Source organism: Panthera tigris, chromosome B4 (genome assembly GCF_018350195.1).
Source record: "Panthera tigris isolate Pti1 chromosome B4, P.tigris_Pti1_mat1.1, whole genome shotgun sequence".
Lineage (NCBI taxonomy): Eukaryota > Metazoa > Chordata > Mammalia > Carnivora > Felidae > Panthera > Panthera tigris.
Window position 1 is genome coordinate 107,765,741 of NC_056666.1, and position 13,705 is coordinate 107,779,445.

At 33.3% G+C, this 13,705-nt stretch overlaps 1 protein-coding gene across 6 annotated transcripts in view; it reads left to right on the forward strand.

The window, feature by feature from the left end:
- LOC122240403 overlaps positions 1-13,705 on the forward strand; it is a 140,802-nt gene that overhangs the window by 77,434 nt on the left and 49,663 nt on the right. The window contains exon 5 of one of the 6 annotated variants that reach the window (XR_006220094.1): positions 3,317-3,487. The exons of the other annotated variants lie outside the window; for them this stretch is intronic. The gene's annotated coding sequence lies outside the window, so the exon portion shown is untranslated. The remainder of the gene's footprint in view (positions 1-3,316; positions 3,488-13,705) is intronic. 6 annotated transcript variants of the gene reach the window in all.

A 13,705-nucleotide genomic window follows, 5' to 3' on the forward strand; every position in this document is an offset into this window, starting at 1 on the left:
TGAAAAGTATTGACTTCAATTAGTTTAATTCTTTAGTTGATTTATCACTGGAAACAATTTATTTCCTTTTAATTGAATACAGTAATTTAAATCAAGTATATTGTCACAAACTCATTGATCTCTTAACTAGCAAGATAAATTTCTATAGTTAAAAACAAAATACAGTTTTTTTCCTGTAAGGTTGGTTACGTACTACTCCTTGATTTCAGCTATCCATCTCACAAATTTCTGCAGGTTCTCATGGGTGCTAAAAGAATGGTTGATGCCTCTGTGTGATCCACCTACATAGAAAGTAAATACTTCTTATGTTGTAGTAGGAGCCACAAGCATATTTGGTTTCATCATGATATGGTTTCTGAAATATATTTTCATACTCTTAACATTCCCCCACTCTTTTTGTGCGTCTTAGTTACTAATTATAATGTATTTTGCATTCATTTTATCTTATTATGTTTGATTTTGATATATTTCTTTATTTCCCTTTTCCTTTTAATCACTTTTAGCTGTACATTTTATTGCTAAACATGAAATTTAAACCCAGAAGTAATTAGATCATATTTCAAATATGCCACTTTATTAAGTGTGAATTCTAAAGGGAGGATTATATGAGCAACATAGTAATTGTACCATTTAGAATATTCTAATTTTATATTAGAAGGTAAAATGGTAAGAGTATAAATACCTTGGTAACTAATCCATAAGGAAACAAAGGGCTTTTTTTTTTCTGCCTGTACAAAGCAAAATAGGAAAATAGTCAATAATTCTTTTCCAGAAACATTTGCTCTCCGCACCAGATTTATGTCTGGATGTTTACTTGCTTTGTATTATTCTCAAGAGATATGGCTTATTAGAGCCACTCAATGGAAGTCTTACAAATCTAATGACAATTGTTTGTTTCTCCCAAAGAACTACTTCTTGATGATTATTATTCAGGCCTGCAGTATTAAAATGATATCTTCAGTTCTAGATGAGAGTTTTTTAAAAATTATTCCAGCTATGTTGATACCTGTTATAGAATAAATGTCAAATTTTCTGACCTATAGTAGATGTTTGGATGCAGATCAATTGTTTTAATATAAATGTTGCCTACTTTACTGATGCTTCACACAAGAATGAATAACAATTTGAGCTACCAGATCAATACCATGCATGTTTATTTGTTGTAGGCAGACATTCAAACACAGACATTTATTTTGTTGATACTTTAAATTTGATTATCTCTAATATAATTTAGTTCATAGTAGCTGCTAATACTGGGGATTAGAAAAGGTTGTTTTCCCTCCCTGTAGCCATGTATTGGATCCCTTCCTTGCCTTTCCATGTGAAGTTCTCATTAATCATGACATTCTTCAGTGACACATAAAACAAGTATTTATTTAGAAATTACTATAGCTTTGTGAAGAAATCCTTAACCAAATTCACAAATAAACCTACAGTGGAATACTGGCAAAAGTGTCCAGTTCTAACCGTGCAATTAAAGAAGTTTGCAATTCAGCAGCACCTGGGTGGCTCAATCGATTGAGCATCCGATTTCAGCTTAGGTCATGATCCCCCAGTTTGTGGGTTCGAGCCCTGTGTTGGGCTCTGTGCTGAACACTTGCTCAGAGCCTGGAGTCTGCTTTGGATTCTGTGTCTCCTTCTCTCTCTGCCCCTCCTCTGCTCTCACTCTGTCTCACTCTGTCTCTCAAAAATAAAAAAAAAATGTAAAAAAAAATTTTTAAGATAAAAATGCTTGTAATTTCACCTGACTTTTACTTCTTTGTCTCTATGCATGGGCAAATCCAAGCCTCTTGAGTGCTCAGTTTATTTATCTGCAAAGTGGGCAAAGTGAAAGGACCTAAAGGAGGTACTGTATTCAAAGCAATAAAATTCATGCCCAACACAGGACTTCTATGTAGTTCTTTAATTCTATTATCACCAAGGGGATTACATTCTTAATGTCAGTGGTGTGGTAAGCATCACATAGGCTCTGGCATTAGTAAGACCATTTTGACTTTGCTAAATTGGTTATGTGACTTTGAGCAAATTAGATTTCTAACATGAATCTCCTTGTTATTTATAAAGATGAGGACTATATTTTCGTTTATAGAATATTTTTGGAGGGTTAAATTAGATAAGCCATCTCTTTTCATAATAAGTAGCCAATAAGTTTTATTTCCTACCCAGCCACTTAGCTGAAGAAAAGAATCATAAAGATTTAAATCCATCAGACTTTGTAATAAAATAGTAAACTTTGTATTACAGAAACGGCAGATGAAATTACTTATAAATTACTTATTTGTAAATAAACATAGGTCATATTTTATGTCACAGAATAAAATTGTTTTTATAGAACAATTTATCGAATCATTTATTTAAAAAATTATGAAAACCATTTGAACTTTTATGTCTCTGGAAGTGGGCAAATATTGTACCCATTTTGATTCTCCAAACAACAACAAAATTCAACAGAATATGAAAATTGTGAAAGTTAACAATTAAAGTCAAAATATTTTAACTAACTCCAAAATATTTTAACTTACTCCCCCTTAAGCAACAATAATAAAAATTAGGTAATAAGGTAGTTAAGGAGAATTATTTAGACAAGTTATCCTTTAATGTCAGGAAGCTTTGTTATATGATTTCCTCAAATATCAGAATACTTTTTAGTCAGCTCAGTCTCCCTTTCTTAATTTTTTTCTTAAAATAACTAGAACCATATCATTAAACTGATTACAATCAGTTACGTAAGTACAGTAGGATACAAACCTATAAGTACTAATGCAAAGAGACTGCAAAAATTTATTTCACCATGGCTTTCCTACAATAAAGCATAATATTTCACTATCACTAGGATATATATTTCACTAGGATGCCCCATACTGTAGACTGCCCACAAAATGTTATCTCTACAGATGTGCAAGGATTGGAAGATGTGTATCAGGTGAAGGAAAGGTTCTTTTTCAGCAAGTTCTCCATTTGTTACTTGCTTCAACTAGCTTGTTAAAATTAAAGATACTTTTGATTTTGTCATCTCTTAATTTAGGGCTCAGTGTTATGGTAGGGAGAAGTATGAAGGACTAAGGAAAATTACCACAAGACAATAATGTCTTTGGAAAGGTCCTGTAGGTGGGAATTGTGGCTAATGTTTGAAACTTTTCCTTAATTTCTATTACTTCCTACATCACGATCCATTTAATAGGGGCTGACCGAAATAGGAAGGCCTTTCTGGAAGGCTGTTTATATTTGTGCTACAGACTATTCTAGTAGGTTCCTCAACTTTCTTTTGAATTCTTGATCATCTTAGTAACTCATGTAGCTCTTTTGAAATTTACAGACCAACAACATCTGCTGAAATTCCATAAGACACTCATGTTCATCACTTCAAGTAATGAATTTGGCATGAACAGTAAATGCCAAGATTCAGAAAAGTGACGTTGAATTTGGAGCCTTCATCATCAGAGAAGTCATGAAGTCATACTAGAATTTTCTCAGTAAAAATTTCCAGGTACAATTTAATGGTATAACAGTTTTGCTGTTATTTCTGTGGAACTTAGTAGAAAATGTATATATGAGTTTGTTGCACATTTACTATTTTATTTTATTTTTTATTTTGTTTCATTCGTTTTGAGAGAGAGTGAGAGAAAGCATGAGCAGGGGAGTGGCAGAGAGAGAGGGAGACAGAGAAACTTAAGCAGTATCTATGCTCGGTGTGGAGACTGACATAGGGGCTCAATCTTACATTGGTGAGATCATGACCTGAGCCAAAATCAAGAGTTGGACACTTAACAGACTGAGCCAACAGGCGCCCCAATTTACATTTATTTTAAATGAACAGTCACACCTGCATATTATAATACTCTAAATGATGCACTTTTAAATACATCACCAGATTAAAAAAAAAGCTACACATGCCGTAAGAAAGCCTAAAAACACAGTTATGTAATAACATATTGCACACAGTGAATTATACATTTAGAAAGATCTATTTATTTGAAAGCCTTTTAAGTCAGTTTCTATTTAACCGCACTGTGAAATATGGTCATGTAAGCCATTTGCTTAGCTGTTGTATTATTTCTAAGACAGATTTCACATCTTCCATGCTGTTATTAGAAACTGTGTAGGATGAAATAGGAAATAAGCAGATAGTATTTATAAAAAATGCTTACATTTGTGCAGACGGAATACCACATATGAACGTATTTAAGTTTACCTTCAAATAAGGAAAACTAATCATTCATACTCAGAATTACTTTGAGGATTAAATGAGGTATTGTACATAGGAAGAATAACTGGCATATGAAAATGCTCAATAAAAACTAGCCTGATTTATCATTATTAATTCCATCCAATGGTGTCTAAAACATGCTGATATTTAACAATAAAATGTTTTAGGGGCTCCTGGGTGGCTCAGTTGGTTGAGTATCGAACTTCGGCTCAGGTCATGGTCTCATGGGTTGTGGGTTCAAGCCCTGAGTCGGGCTCTGTGCCAAAAGCTCTGAGCCTGGAACCTGCTTCAGATTCTGTGTCTCCCTCTCTCTCTGCCCTCCCCCCCGCCTTCTCTCAAAAATAAAAACATTAAAAAATTTTTAAAATAATAAAATGTTAAATGTTTTGTTGCTTTTAATACTGGCCATATTATATTTATCTGTATGGCATTCTCCATGTTTATCACTATGACTACACATATGTGTGTATGTCTGTATATATATACATTATTCTTGGTATGTTTCCTTGTTTTTGTGGAGGACAGCCTTTAGTAGACTCCTGAGAAATCATGCGTGAAAACTAATGCTTTGACACTTTGAATGACTAATGAGGTATTTAATCTATCTCCACATTTCATAGATACTTTGGACACAGAATTCTAGACTGGAAATTATTTCTTTCCAGAGAATTTTCACCAATCACATTTAGTTACATTAATTTTTTTTTCTTTATTTATTCTTGAGAGAGAGAGAGGATGTAAGCAGGGGAGGAGCATAGAGAGAGGGAGACACAGAATCTGAAACAGGTTCCAGGCTCTGAGCTGTCAGCACAGAGCCGGATGTGGGGCTCGAACTCACAAACCACGAGATCATGACCTGAGCCGAAGTCGGACGTTCAACCAACTGAGCCGCCCAGGTGCCCCTAGTTAAAATTTTTAACACAGAACAAATTAATCTTTGGTGTCCTGCAGGATCTTCATATTTGTACATCTGAGCCTCCTTGATCTTATTCATCAACTTGTTCTATTCTTTCCTTCAACAAACATTTACCAACTAAACTTCTATAGATATCTTTTCCTTTAAAGACTGTAGTTCATGAAAGCATCTGAATTTGGGAGAAAACAAGTGCCACTCAAAAATCTGAATCCATTCTGATTTTCTGGTGTTTTGCATCTAATCTATTTATTGTCCTGACCCAGCTCTGAAAGTCTGAAGAAACTTCCATATTCCTGAAATTTTAACACAACAAGAGTCCCTTACTCTTATTTTCATCCACTGTGTGAGGTACTTAGTGGCACTTGCAATCTGGAAAGTTTTTCAGTTTTTGAAATTTGTATTAAATTATTTTATTGATGATTTCCCATCTATTTTATTTCTCCCTCTATCTCTGTCTCTCTCTCTCTCTGTCTCTCTTTTGAAATTCTATACTTCAGATGTTGGGACCCCTAGATGAATACACTGATTTGCTTATTTTTCTTTCCTATTTTTCATCTCTTTGTCTTTTTGTTTACTTCCCGGGAATTCTTCTTGTTTACGTTACAACCTAGGTTGCAATCCCCCATGCCAAGCAATATCAGAGTGAGGCAAAGGGAAAAATCAGTAATATTGGTCTTGTCTTTATTTTAAAAAAAAGATTATTTTGCTCATTTTAGGATTATGCATTAATTTTTATTTTTAAAAATATTTTATTAAAATAATTTTGGAATTACTGAGGTTATTGGTGTACCCTTAAATTTTGTACTCGAAGAGAGTGCCTTATCTGATTTGTCTTTGTCTCAGCCTTGGTTTATGTGCCCTGATGTGTAGCCTTTCTCAAAGCTAAATTAACCTGGTGCTGGTTGAATCTTTGTGTGTTTCAGATGTTTGGTTTTTAATCGAAGCTAAGAACACTATGACTAGTATAGTAGAATTGGAATTACAGAAATCAAACTTTTGAAAACATGGAAACAAAAATTGGAGGAAATGAAGATAATAAACAAAATAAAATATCAAAATAAATGAACAAAACTTCTGATTTAACATGCTTAGAGATATATGAAGATATTGATTGCCACCAAGACTTGGATGCTATTTTTAAAACATGAAATAATCCAGAGAACTAACAGTTCTTTGTTTTCAACCAATCTCTATTTTTTTTTTTTTTTGCCTCCACCTTACCCCATCATTTATCCTCCAAGCCAGAGGTATCCTGTACTGCAAATAACTAAGACTTTGGGGAATTGTGCAGTGCGATGTCAATTATATCATTTCTTGTCTTTTCCCACTGACAACTTAGGTTTATTTTTCTCATGTGTTTGTTGTTTACTGCTAGTCCAGAGACTTAGCTTGCAAAATGTTGTCGCATTGTTCTCAACCCCCAATCTCCCCTAACTCGAAAGTTTGTGTCATGAAAGGAAAACAAAATAGACTTTAGTGTCATTTTAGTAGAGTTCAAGCATGGAGAGAAAGCAGAAAAGTGGTCAGTCTCCCACCTTTGTCTGAAATTTGACTTCTTAAATGGTCATTGTGTTTATTGGATACTATAACTTTTATTAACACAAAAATAGAATGAGTCCAAATTTCTGCAATAAGATTAAAAATGTGCAAAATACGTTAATTTTTTTTAGCAGAGGGCTTTAAGTATCTTTTATATACCAGGTGCTATATGCTTTATTGAGCATACAATCTTTCAGGGAAAATAACATAACAATGGGCACTGTCTATAATCTAAAATGTGTTATATTGGAAAAAATCTCAAGTATATTTAGGTACAAATAGGAGGAAGTTTGTTCAGGGAAGTCTACCAGAAAAGATAACTTCTAAGCTCAGTCATTAAGACTAATTAGTAAAGAATGACAGAAAATGGAGAGGAACTAGCTAAATGTAACAGTAATGCATGTAAAATTCTATGGTAAGAGAACACAGCCATAGGGGAAGCCTCAAATAATTCATTCAGCACATTTACAGAATACATGAAGACAAGAAGGAAAGAGAATTGTCAAGATACTTCCTCAAAACGTTAAGCCACCTATGCTTAACATTATTGAGTTAGCAGTGTATTTATGGAATTAGAACACTGACATACTGATATACAGAAGTATAAACAAAATTTAAGTGGATAAATTTACTACTTGACCTGCTAAGCCCTGTTTGATTTTCAATTTTATTTGGGAGAGAACAATATTTATAATATATACACTGTAAATGAAAGAAGTTCATGAATACAACTCATGAAGCAAACGTGACAAATGACAAAGGAAACTCTATTTTACTTTCTGTGGAAGTATCCTAAGACACATTACAAAGTTAGAAAAAAAACCCTGAGAGCATGAGTTGATTCTTGACATTCCATTAAGGTACTAAGGATAGAGTCTTGGCAGAGTTTCTTTAACAGATTGATTATGGCCTTTATTCCAGTGAGCATCTCCCATCATCATGAAAAATACAGTCAACAAAAGAAATTAGCAGCAAATAGAATTTTTAAAAATGTCTTGGTGTTCGTGAAGTTGAAAATCATATTCACACTCGGGTACTAAGTATTTTATGTCTGCTACTTATTGTTAGAGAAAAAAATGACTAAAAGCACATGTTTCTAAAGAGCTTAACTATACCTTAATTGCCACATTCCTAATACACTGCTAAAAAGGGCATTTCAACCTAATTATTTTCTGCCAAGAAACTGTCCATGGCATGTCTTTGTCTCTGCATTCATGATTGATTAACCCTTCACTGGATCATTAAAACAAGTAATATAGTAATATAATAGACATTTAAAAATATTTACTTTAAAAATAATTAAAGGGCATCGGAGTCATACTTTAAGGTACTCAAGATAAGTATAATCCCATTGGGAGTACGTATGCAAGAAGAGAAACGTGGACTAAACAGTTATTTTTCTTTCCATGTATATAATGATAGAAATAAGATTATTCTCTCCAAAGAATATTTTGGCATTTATTTTAGCATGGATGGTATTTACTCAGATAATTCTCTTCTCACCTTTCCATTATACAGGTAAACACACTCATTTACTCTTGAGAATATTTTATTCATAGGGCATTGACACTCAAATTGAAACCACAGTCTTTTTTCCCCAAGCTATAAGGAAACACAAAGATATATTTTTACCATTATAAATTATAATCATTTTTATAACTGAGAAAAATGATGGATAAAGATTGATGATGGATAAAGGAACTTGGTTAAGAATATTATGACATTGATTTTTTCATGTTCCTATTATCATTAAATTTTTGATAACTTTTTAAAAAATTTTTTAATGTTTATTTTTAAGAAAGAGAGAGAGAGAGCACAAGTGGGACAGGGACAGAGAAAAAGGGGGACAGAAGTTCCAAAGCAGGCTCCACATGCTGACAGCAGAAAGCCAGATGCAGGGCTCGAACTCAGTAACTGCGGGATCATGACCTGAGATGAAGTCAGATGTTTAACTGACTGAGCCACCCAGGTGCCCCTTGATAACTTTATTTCTTGCTTAAAGTTTTGGATATCTCCACAAGGACCTTATTCCAGAGTATCAGTAATTTGTAGAACAAAGAACATGGATATACTAGACCTTAGCAGTCTAGAATGTTTTGATTTTTTTAGTGATTTTTTTAAATGTTTATTTATTTTGAGGGGGGGAGAACAAGGGGGGAATGGGCATAGAGAGAGAGGGAGACACAATCTGAAGCAGGCTCCAGGCTCAGAGCTGTAGCACAGAGCCTCACGTGGGACTTGAACTCACCAGCCATGAGACATGACTTGAGCCAAAGTCGGACCTCAATCGACTGAGCCATCCAGGCGCCCTATAGGCCACAAATCACAGATCACAAATATTTGTGACTTGGGACCAGTTTTTAGCTTCTCACAGTATTAAGCTCTCCATGTGTAAAGTGGAACATAGACCACTAACGTCTTTATTAACTTCAAATTACTATACTGAGGTTTTAATTATTTACCCAGATCTTAAAGTCTCTCATTTAAAAATATGTGCATATAATGATTTAATTTTCATCTGGTAAGTTTTCAAATGCCTTTTCACATTAAATAAATGTGTGAACAGTATTCTATATTCAATTAGTATGGGTGAGTATTAAAAATTATAGATAGGGGCGCCTGGGTGGCTCAGTCGGTTAAACGTCCGACTTCGGCTCAGGTCATGATCTCACAGTTAGTGAGTTCGAGCCCCGCATCCGGCTCTGTGCTGACAGCTCAGAGCCTGGAGCCTGCTTCAGATTCTGTGTCTCCCTCTCTCTCTGCCCCTCCCCTGCTCATGCTTTGTCTCTCTCTGTCTCAACAATAAATAAACATTAAAAAGAAATTTTCAAAAAAAAATTATTGATTTACACATTAGGGAACATTTTAATAAAGATATCAATTTATATTTAATATTTATTATAGTAATAATTTGTCAGTTAATGCCATGATATGTAATATTTACTATTTTAATAGGTTAAAAAAAATTATAGGCAAACAAAGTATATATTAAGACCAAGAGTATTACCAAACATCAAGAATATTATTTCACAATAATTAAAGGGGTCAATCCATCAAGAAGACATAACAAACCTAATTATATATGCACTTAGGAGAAGAATTTAGAAGTACATGAGACAAAAATTGACAGACTTGAAGAAATAAATCTCAAATCCACACTTTGTATGGGGATTTTAGTACTGCTGTGGTAATTGAGAGCAAAAAGACAAAAAAAAATCAATGAACAAAATTATCAAACTATCTGAAATCTATAAAGCACTACTCTCCAAGTTTTAAGATATATTCCTTTTAGATGTACATAGAGCATTCATTATACCATAGGCTACAGGATAACTCTCAGGAAATTTCAAACAATGAAATAATGTACAGTATACCATTTTGCCTCAAGGCTATTTATTAAAAACTGATTTTAAAAAGATAGAAAATATCCCAATAATGAGAAATTACACATTACATTTGTAAATAATCCATGTTTCAAAGAAGAAACCACAAAATAATTTAGATATCATTTCAGAATGTATGGTAATGTGAATGCCAAAACCTAAGAAACACAGTTTGAATGGTGCATAGAGGAAAGCTGGTAATTTAAAATTACTCTATTAGTAAAGAAGTGAAGTATAAAAATAATGACCTAATTTTTTATGGTAGAAGTTGGAAAACAAAAATCAATTTAAAATTCAAAAAGAGTAGAAGAAAGGAAAATTATTACTGGGAACAGCTATCAATAAATTTGAAAATGAAGAAAAATATTTTGTAGATCAACAAAAGCAAAACTGTTTTCTTTGACAAGATTAATAAAACTGATATACATAGCCAGCTTTAGGTCAAAGAAGACAAATTCAAAATACCATTATTAGAAATGAACTATAATACTACAGATCCATCCCTCAGCAAAATTTCATGATAGTACTTTATGAATAGTTTTATGTAAATAGATACAGTAATTTAGAAACAGTAGACTAATTTTCTTTTCTTTTTTAATGTTTTATTTATTTTTGAGACAGAGAGAGACAGCGCATGAGTGGGGTTGGGGCAGAGAGAGAGGGAGACAGAATCTGAAGCAGGCTCCAGGCTCTGAGCTGTCAGCACAGAGCCCGACGCGGGGCTCGAACTCACAAACCGTGAGATCATGACCTGAGCCGAAGTCCGTCACTCAACCGACTGAGCCACCCAGGCGCCCCTAGACTAATTTTCTAAAAGACAGAAATGGCCATAACTGAAATAGGGCAATAAAGAAAATCTGAACGGGATGCCTGCGTGGATCAGTAGGTTGAGCATCTGACTTAGCCTCAGGTCATGATCTCACAGTTCCTGAGTTCAAGCCCCACATCAGGCTCTGTGCTGACAGCTCAGAGCCTGGAGCCTGATTTGGATTCTGTGTCTCCCTCTCTCTCTGTCCCTTCCCTGCTCTCTCTCTCTCTCTCTCAAAAATAAATAAATGTTAAAAACATTAAAAAAAAAAAAGAAAATCTGAACATCCCTTTATCCATTTAGAAAATTATTATATTTCTAGTTCAAAACTTTCCCACAAAGAAAATTCCAGGCTATATAAAGAGCTAATAAAACAGCTCTTTAAGTAACTATTCCATTGAATCCTATCAATTATTTGAAGAAGAAATAATATATGAACTTAGAAAATAGAGGAAAAAGCACTTCCAAACTCATTTTATGTCTTTAATAAAGACCAAATAATATAAAGACCTAAATGGAAAGAAAAATACAGCATAATATTTCTCATAAACATAAACACAAAAATCTTTAACATAATATTAGCAAAGCAAGTCAAGTTATGTATATGGAAGATGCTGCATGATGACCAATTAGAATATACTCCAGCAATGCAAGTTTACTTTGGAATTCAGAAATTAACCAATGCAATCTGACATATATAAAAAGTGTAGAGAAGAGAAATAATAAGGTCATCTCAAAAGATGCAGAAAAATATTTGAAATCTAGCACTCATTTATGATAAAAACTCTTAAAAGCCTAGGAATAGAGTAGAACTTGCTTAATCCCATTAAGAGAATACATGAAAACTAAAATACTTAGGAGAGAAACACTGAATGTGTATCTCCTAACATTGACAATGGCAGAATCAGTTCTTACCTTCTCTATTCAACATTGTAATGGAAGTTCCAGCTAATGAAATTGGACAAGAGGAATGAAAATGTAAACGTTGGCATGAAAATTTTAATGTCAGACAATATGTATACACACACATGTATATATGTATATATATCAGGCCATATGTATATCAGACAATATGAAAGCCTATGGAATATATACAAAAATACATGGAGTAAAAAGTGCACTTAGCAAGCCCACCGGATAAAAGATTGGTATAAAAATTGATTGTATTTCTATACACTAAAATGGAAAATGAAAAATTTTAAATGTTAACATTAATAGTAGCATCGATAAATATTTAATAGGAATAAATCCAACAAAATATGTGTGGGATCTCTATTATGAAAACTACAAATTGCCTCAGAGAGAAGTCCTAAATAAAAAGAGCTATGCTATCTTCATGCATGAGAAGACTCAATATTTTTAGGATGTTAATTCTTCCTGATTGGTTAGCTTTAATACAATTTCAATCAAAATATCATAAGAATATTAGCTGATTCTAAGTTGAAATGGAAAAGGATCTAGAATAGTCAAAATCATCTTGAATACATTTGGTAGAGTTACACTAACCTATTTAAAAACTTGCTCTTAATCTTCAGTAATAATAGACAAATAATAGACAAATATATCAATAGCATACTTTAATAATTTAATAATAGATAGATGAATAGAAGGGTAAAAATCTCACACAAACACTTTCAATTAATTTTGAGCAAGGTCTGAGCTAAAAATGATTCTTGACCCCTGATTTCTTCAATCACAAAAATTAATTTAGCTGGCTCATAGAATTAAATGTAAGGCTAGAAGCAAAAAGATTCTAGATGTAAATATAGGAAAATGACTTTGAAATCTTGTAATATGCCAAGATTCTTAAACAGTACATAAAATACAAAACAACAACAGTGTGCATTTACTTTTCCAGTAAAGGCTTTCAGACAATGATAGTCGATATGTAGATGTAGGCAATGTGGAGTCACAGAAAGAGCATGACTGTAGAAATAGGGGTAACCTGGTTAAATTAGTTTGGTAAATACTACGTGAAACAACAACTGAACGGTTGGTGTAAGAATTCTTTGCACTTTTAATACACTAATGTGCTTTTCCATTCTCTACAAAAAGGCATTTGGTATAATTTTGGTATAATATTGGCATTTGGTATAATTTCAAAGAAATTATTACCTGTTGTCCAAAAGAAAATGATCACAAAATTTCTGTTTACATGCTTCATTGTCTATAGTATCAAGAATTTGTTTCAGGAAGTTAATAGTTACAGGTATCTTGGATTTTTTGTTCATCAAAGTCTAATTAAATATGCGACCTCTACTTTTTTGCATTTTACAAGTCATTATCCTTATGAGTTTTTCCTTAAGTGTCTCTCAGAGATAAGCCCTCTGTTACTGATATTTTATTTCAGGCTTCCTGCTTTATTAGTTTATTGAGCATTTGTCAAAGTCATTAGCAGTTTCTATATATTTTGATAATGATTCCTCCTGTAATTTATTTATGTATTTATTCATTTATTTGTTTGTTTTTAATTTTTTAAAATGTTTATTCATTTTTTGAAAGAGGGAGACAGAGCGTGAGTGGGGGAGGGGCAGAGATAGAGGGAAACCCAGAATCTAAAGCAGGCTCCAGGCTCTGAGCTGTCAGTACAAAGCCTGACATGGGGCTTGAACTCATGAACCATGAGATCATGACCTGACCCGAAGTCAGACACCTAACCAACTGAGCTACCCAGGCACCCCATCTCTAATTTATTTTGTAAAGTGAAGCCATATTAAGTGGAGTACATACACCTACATATATGCATACCATACACACATATGTGGAGGTGCATGTGTATGTATGTGTATAGCACATTCAAAAGGAAAATTCTGTAGTACCTAGTACCAGATTTTTCGGTATGGACTGTCTTT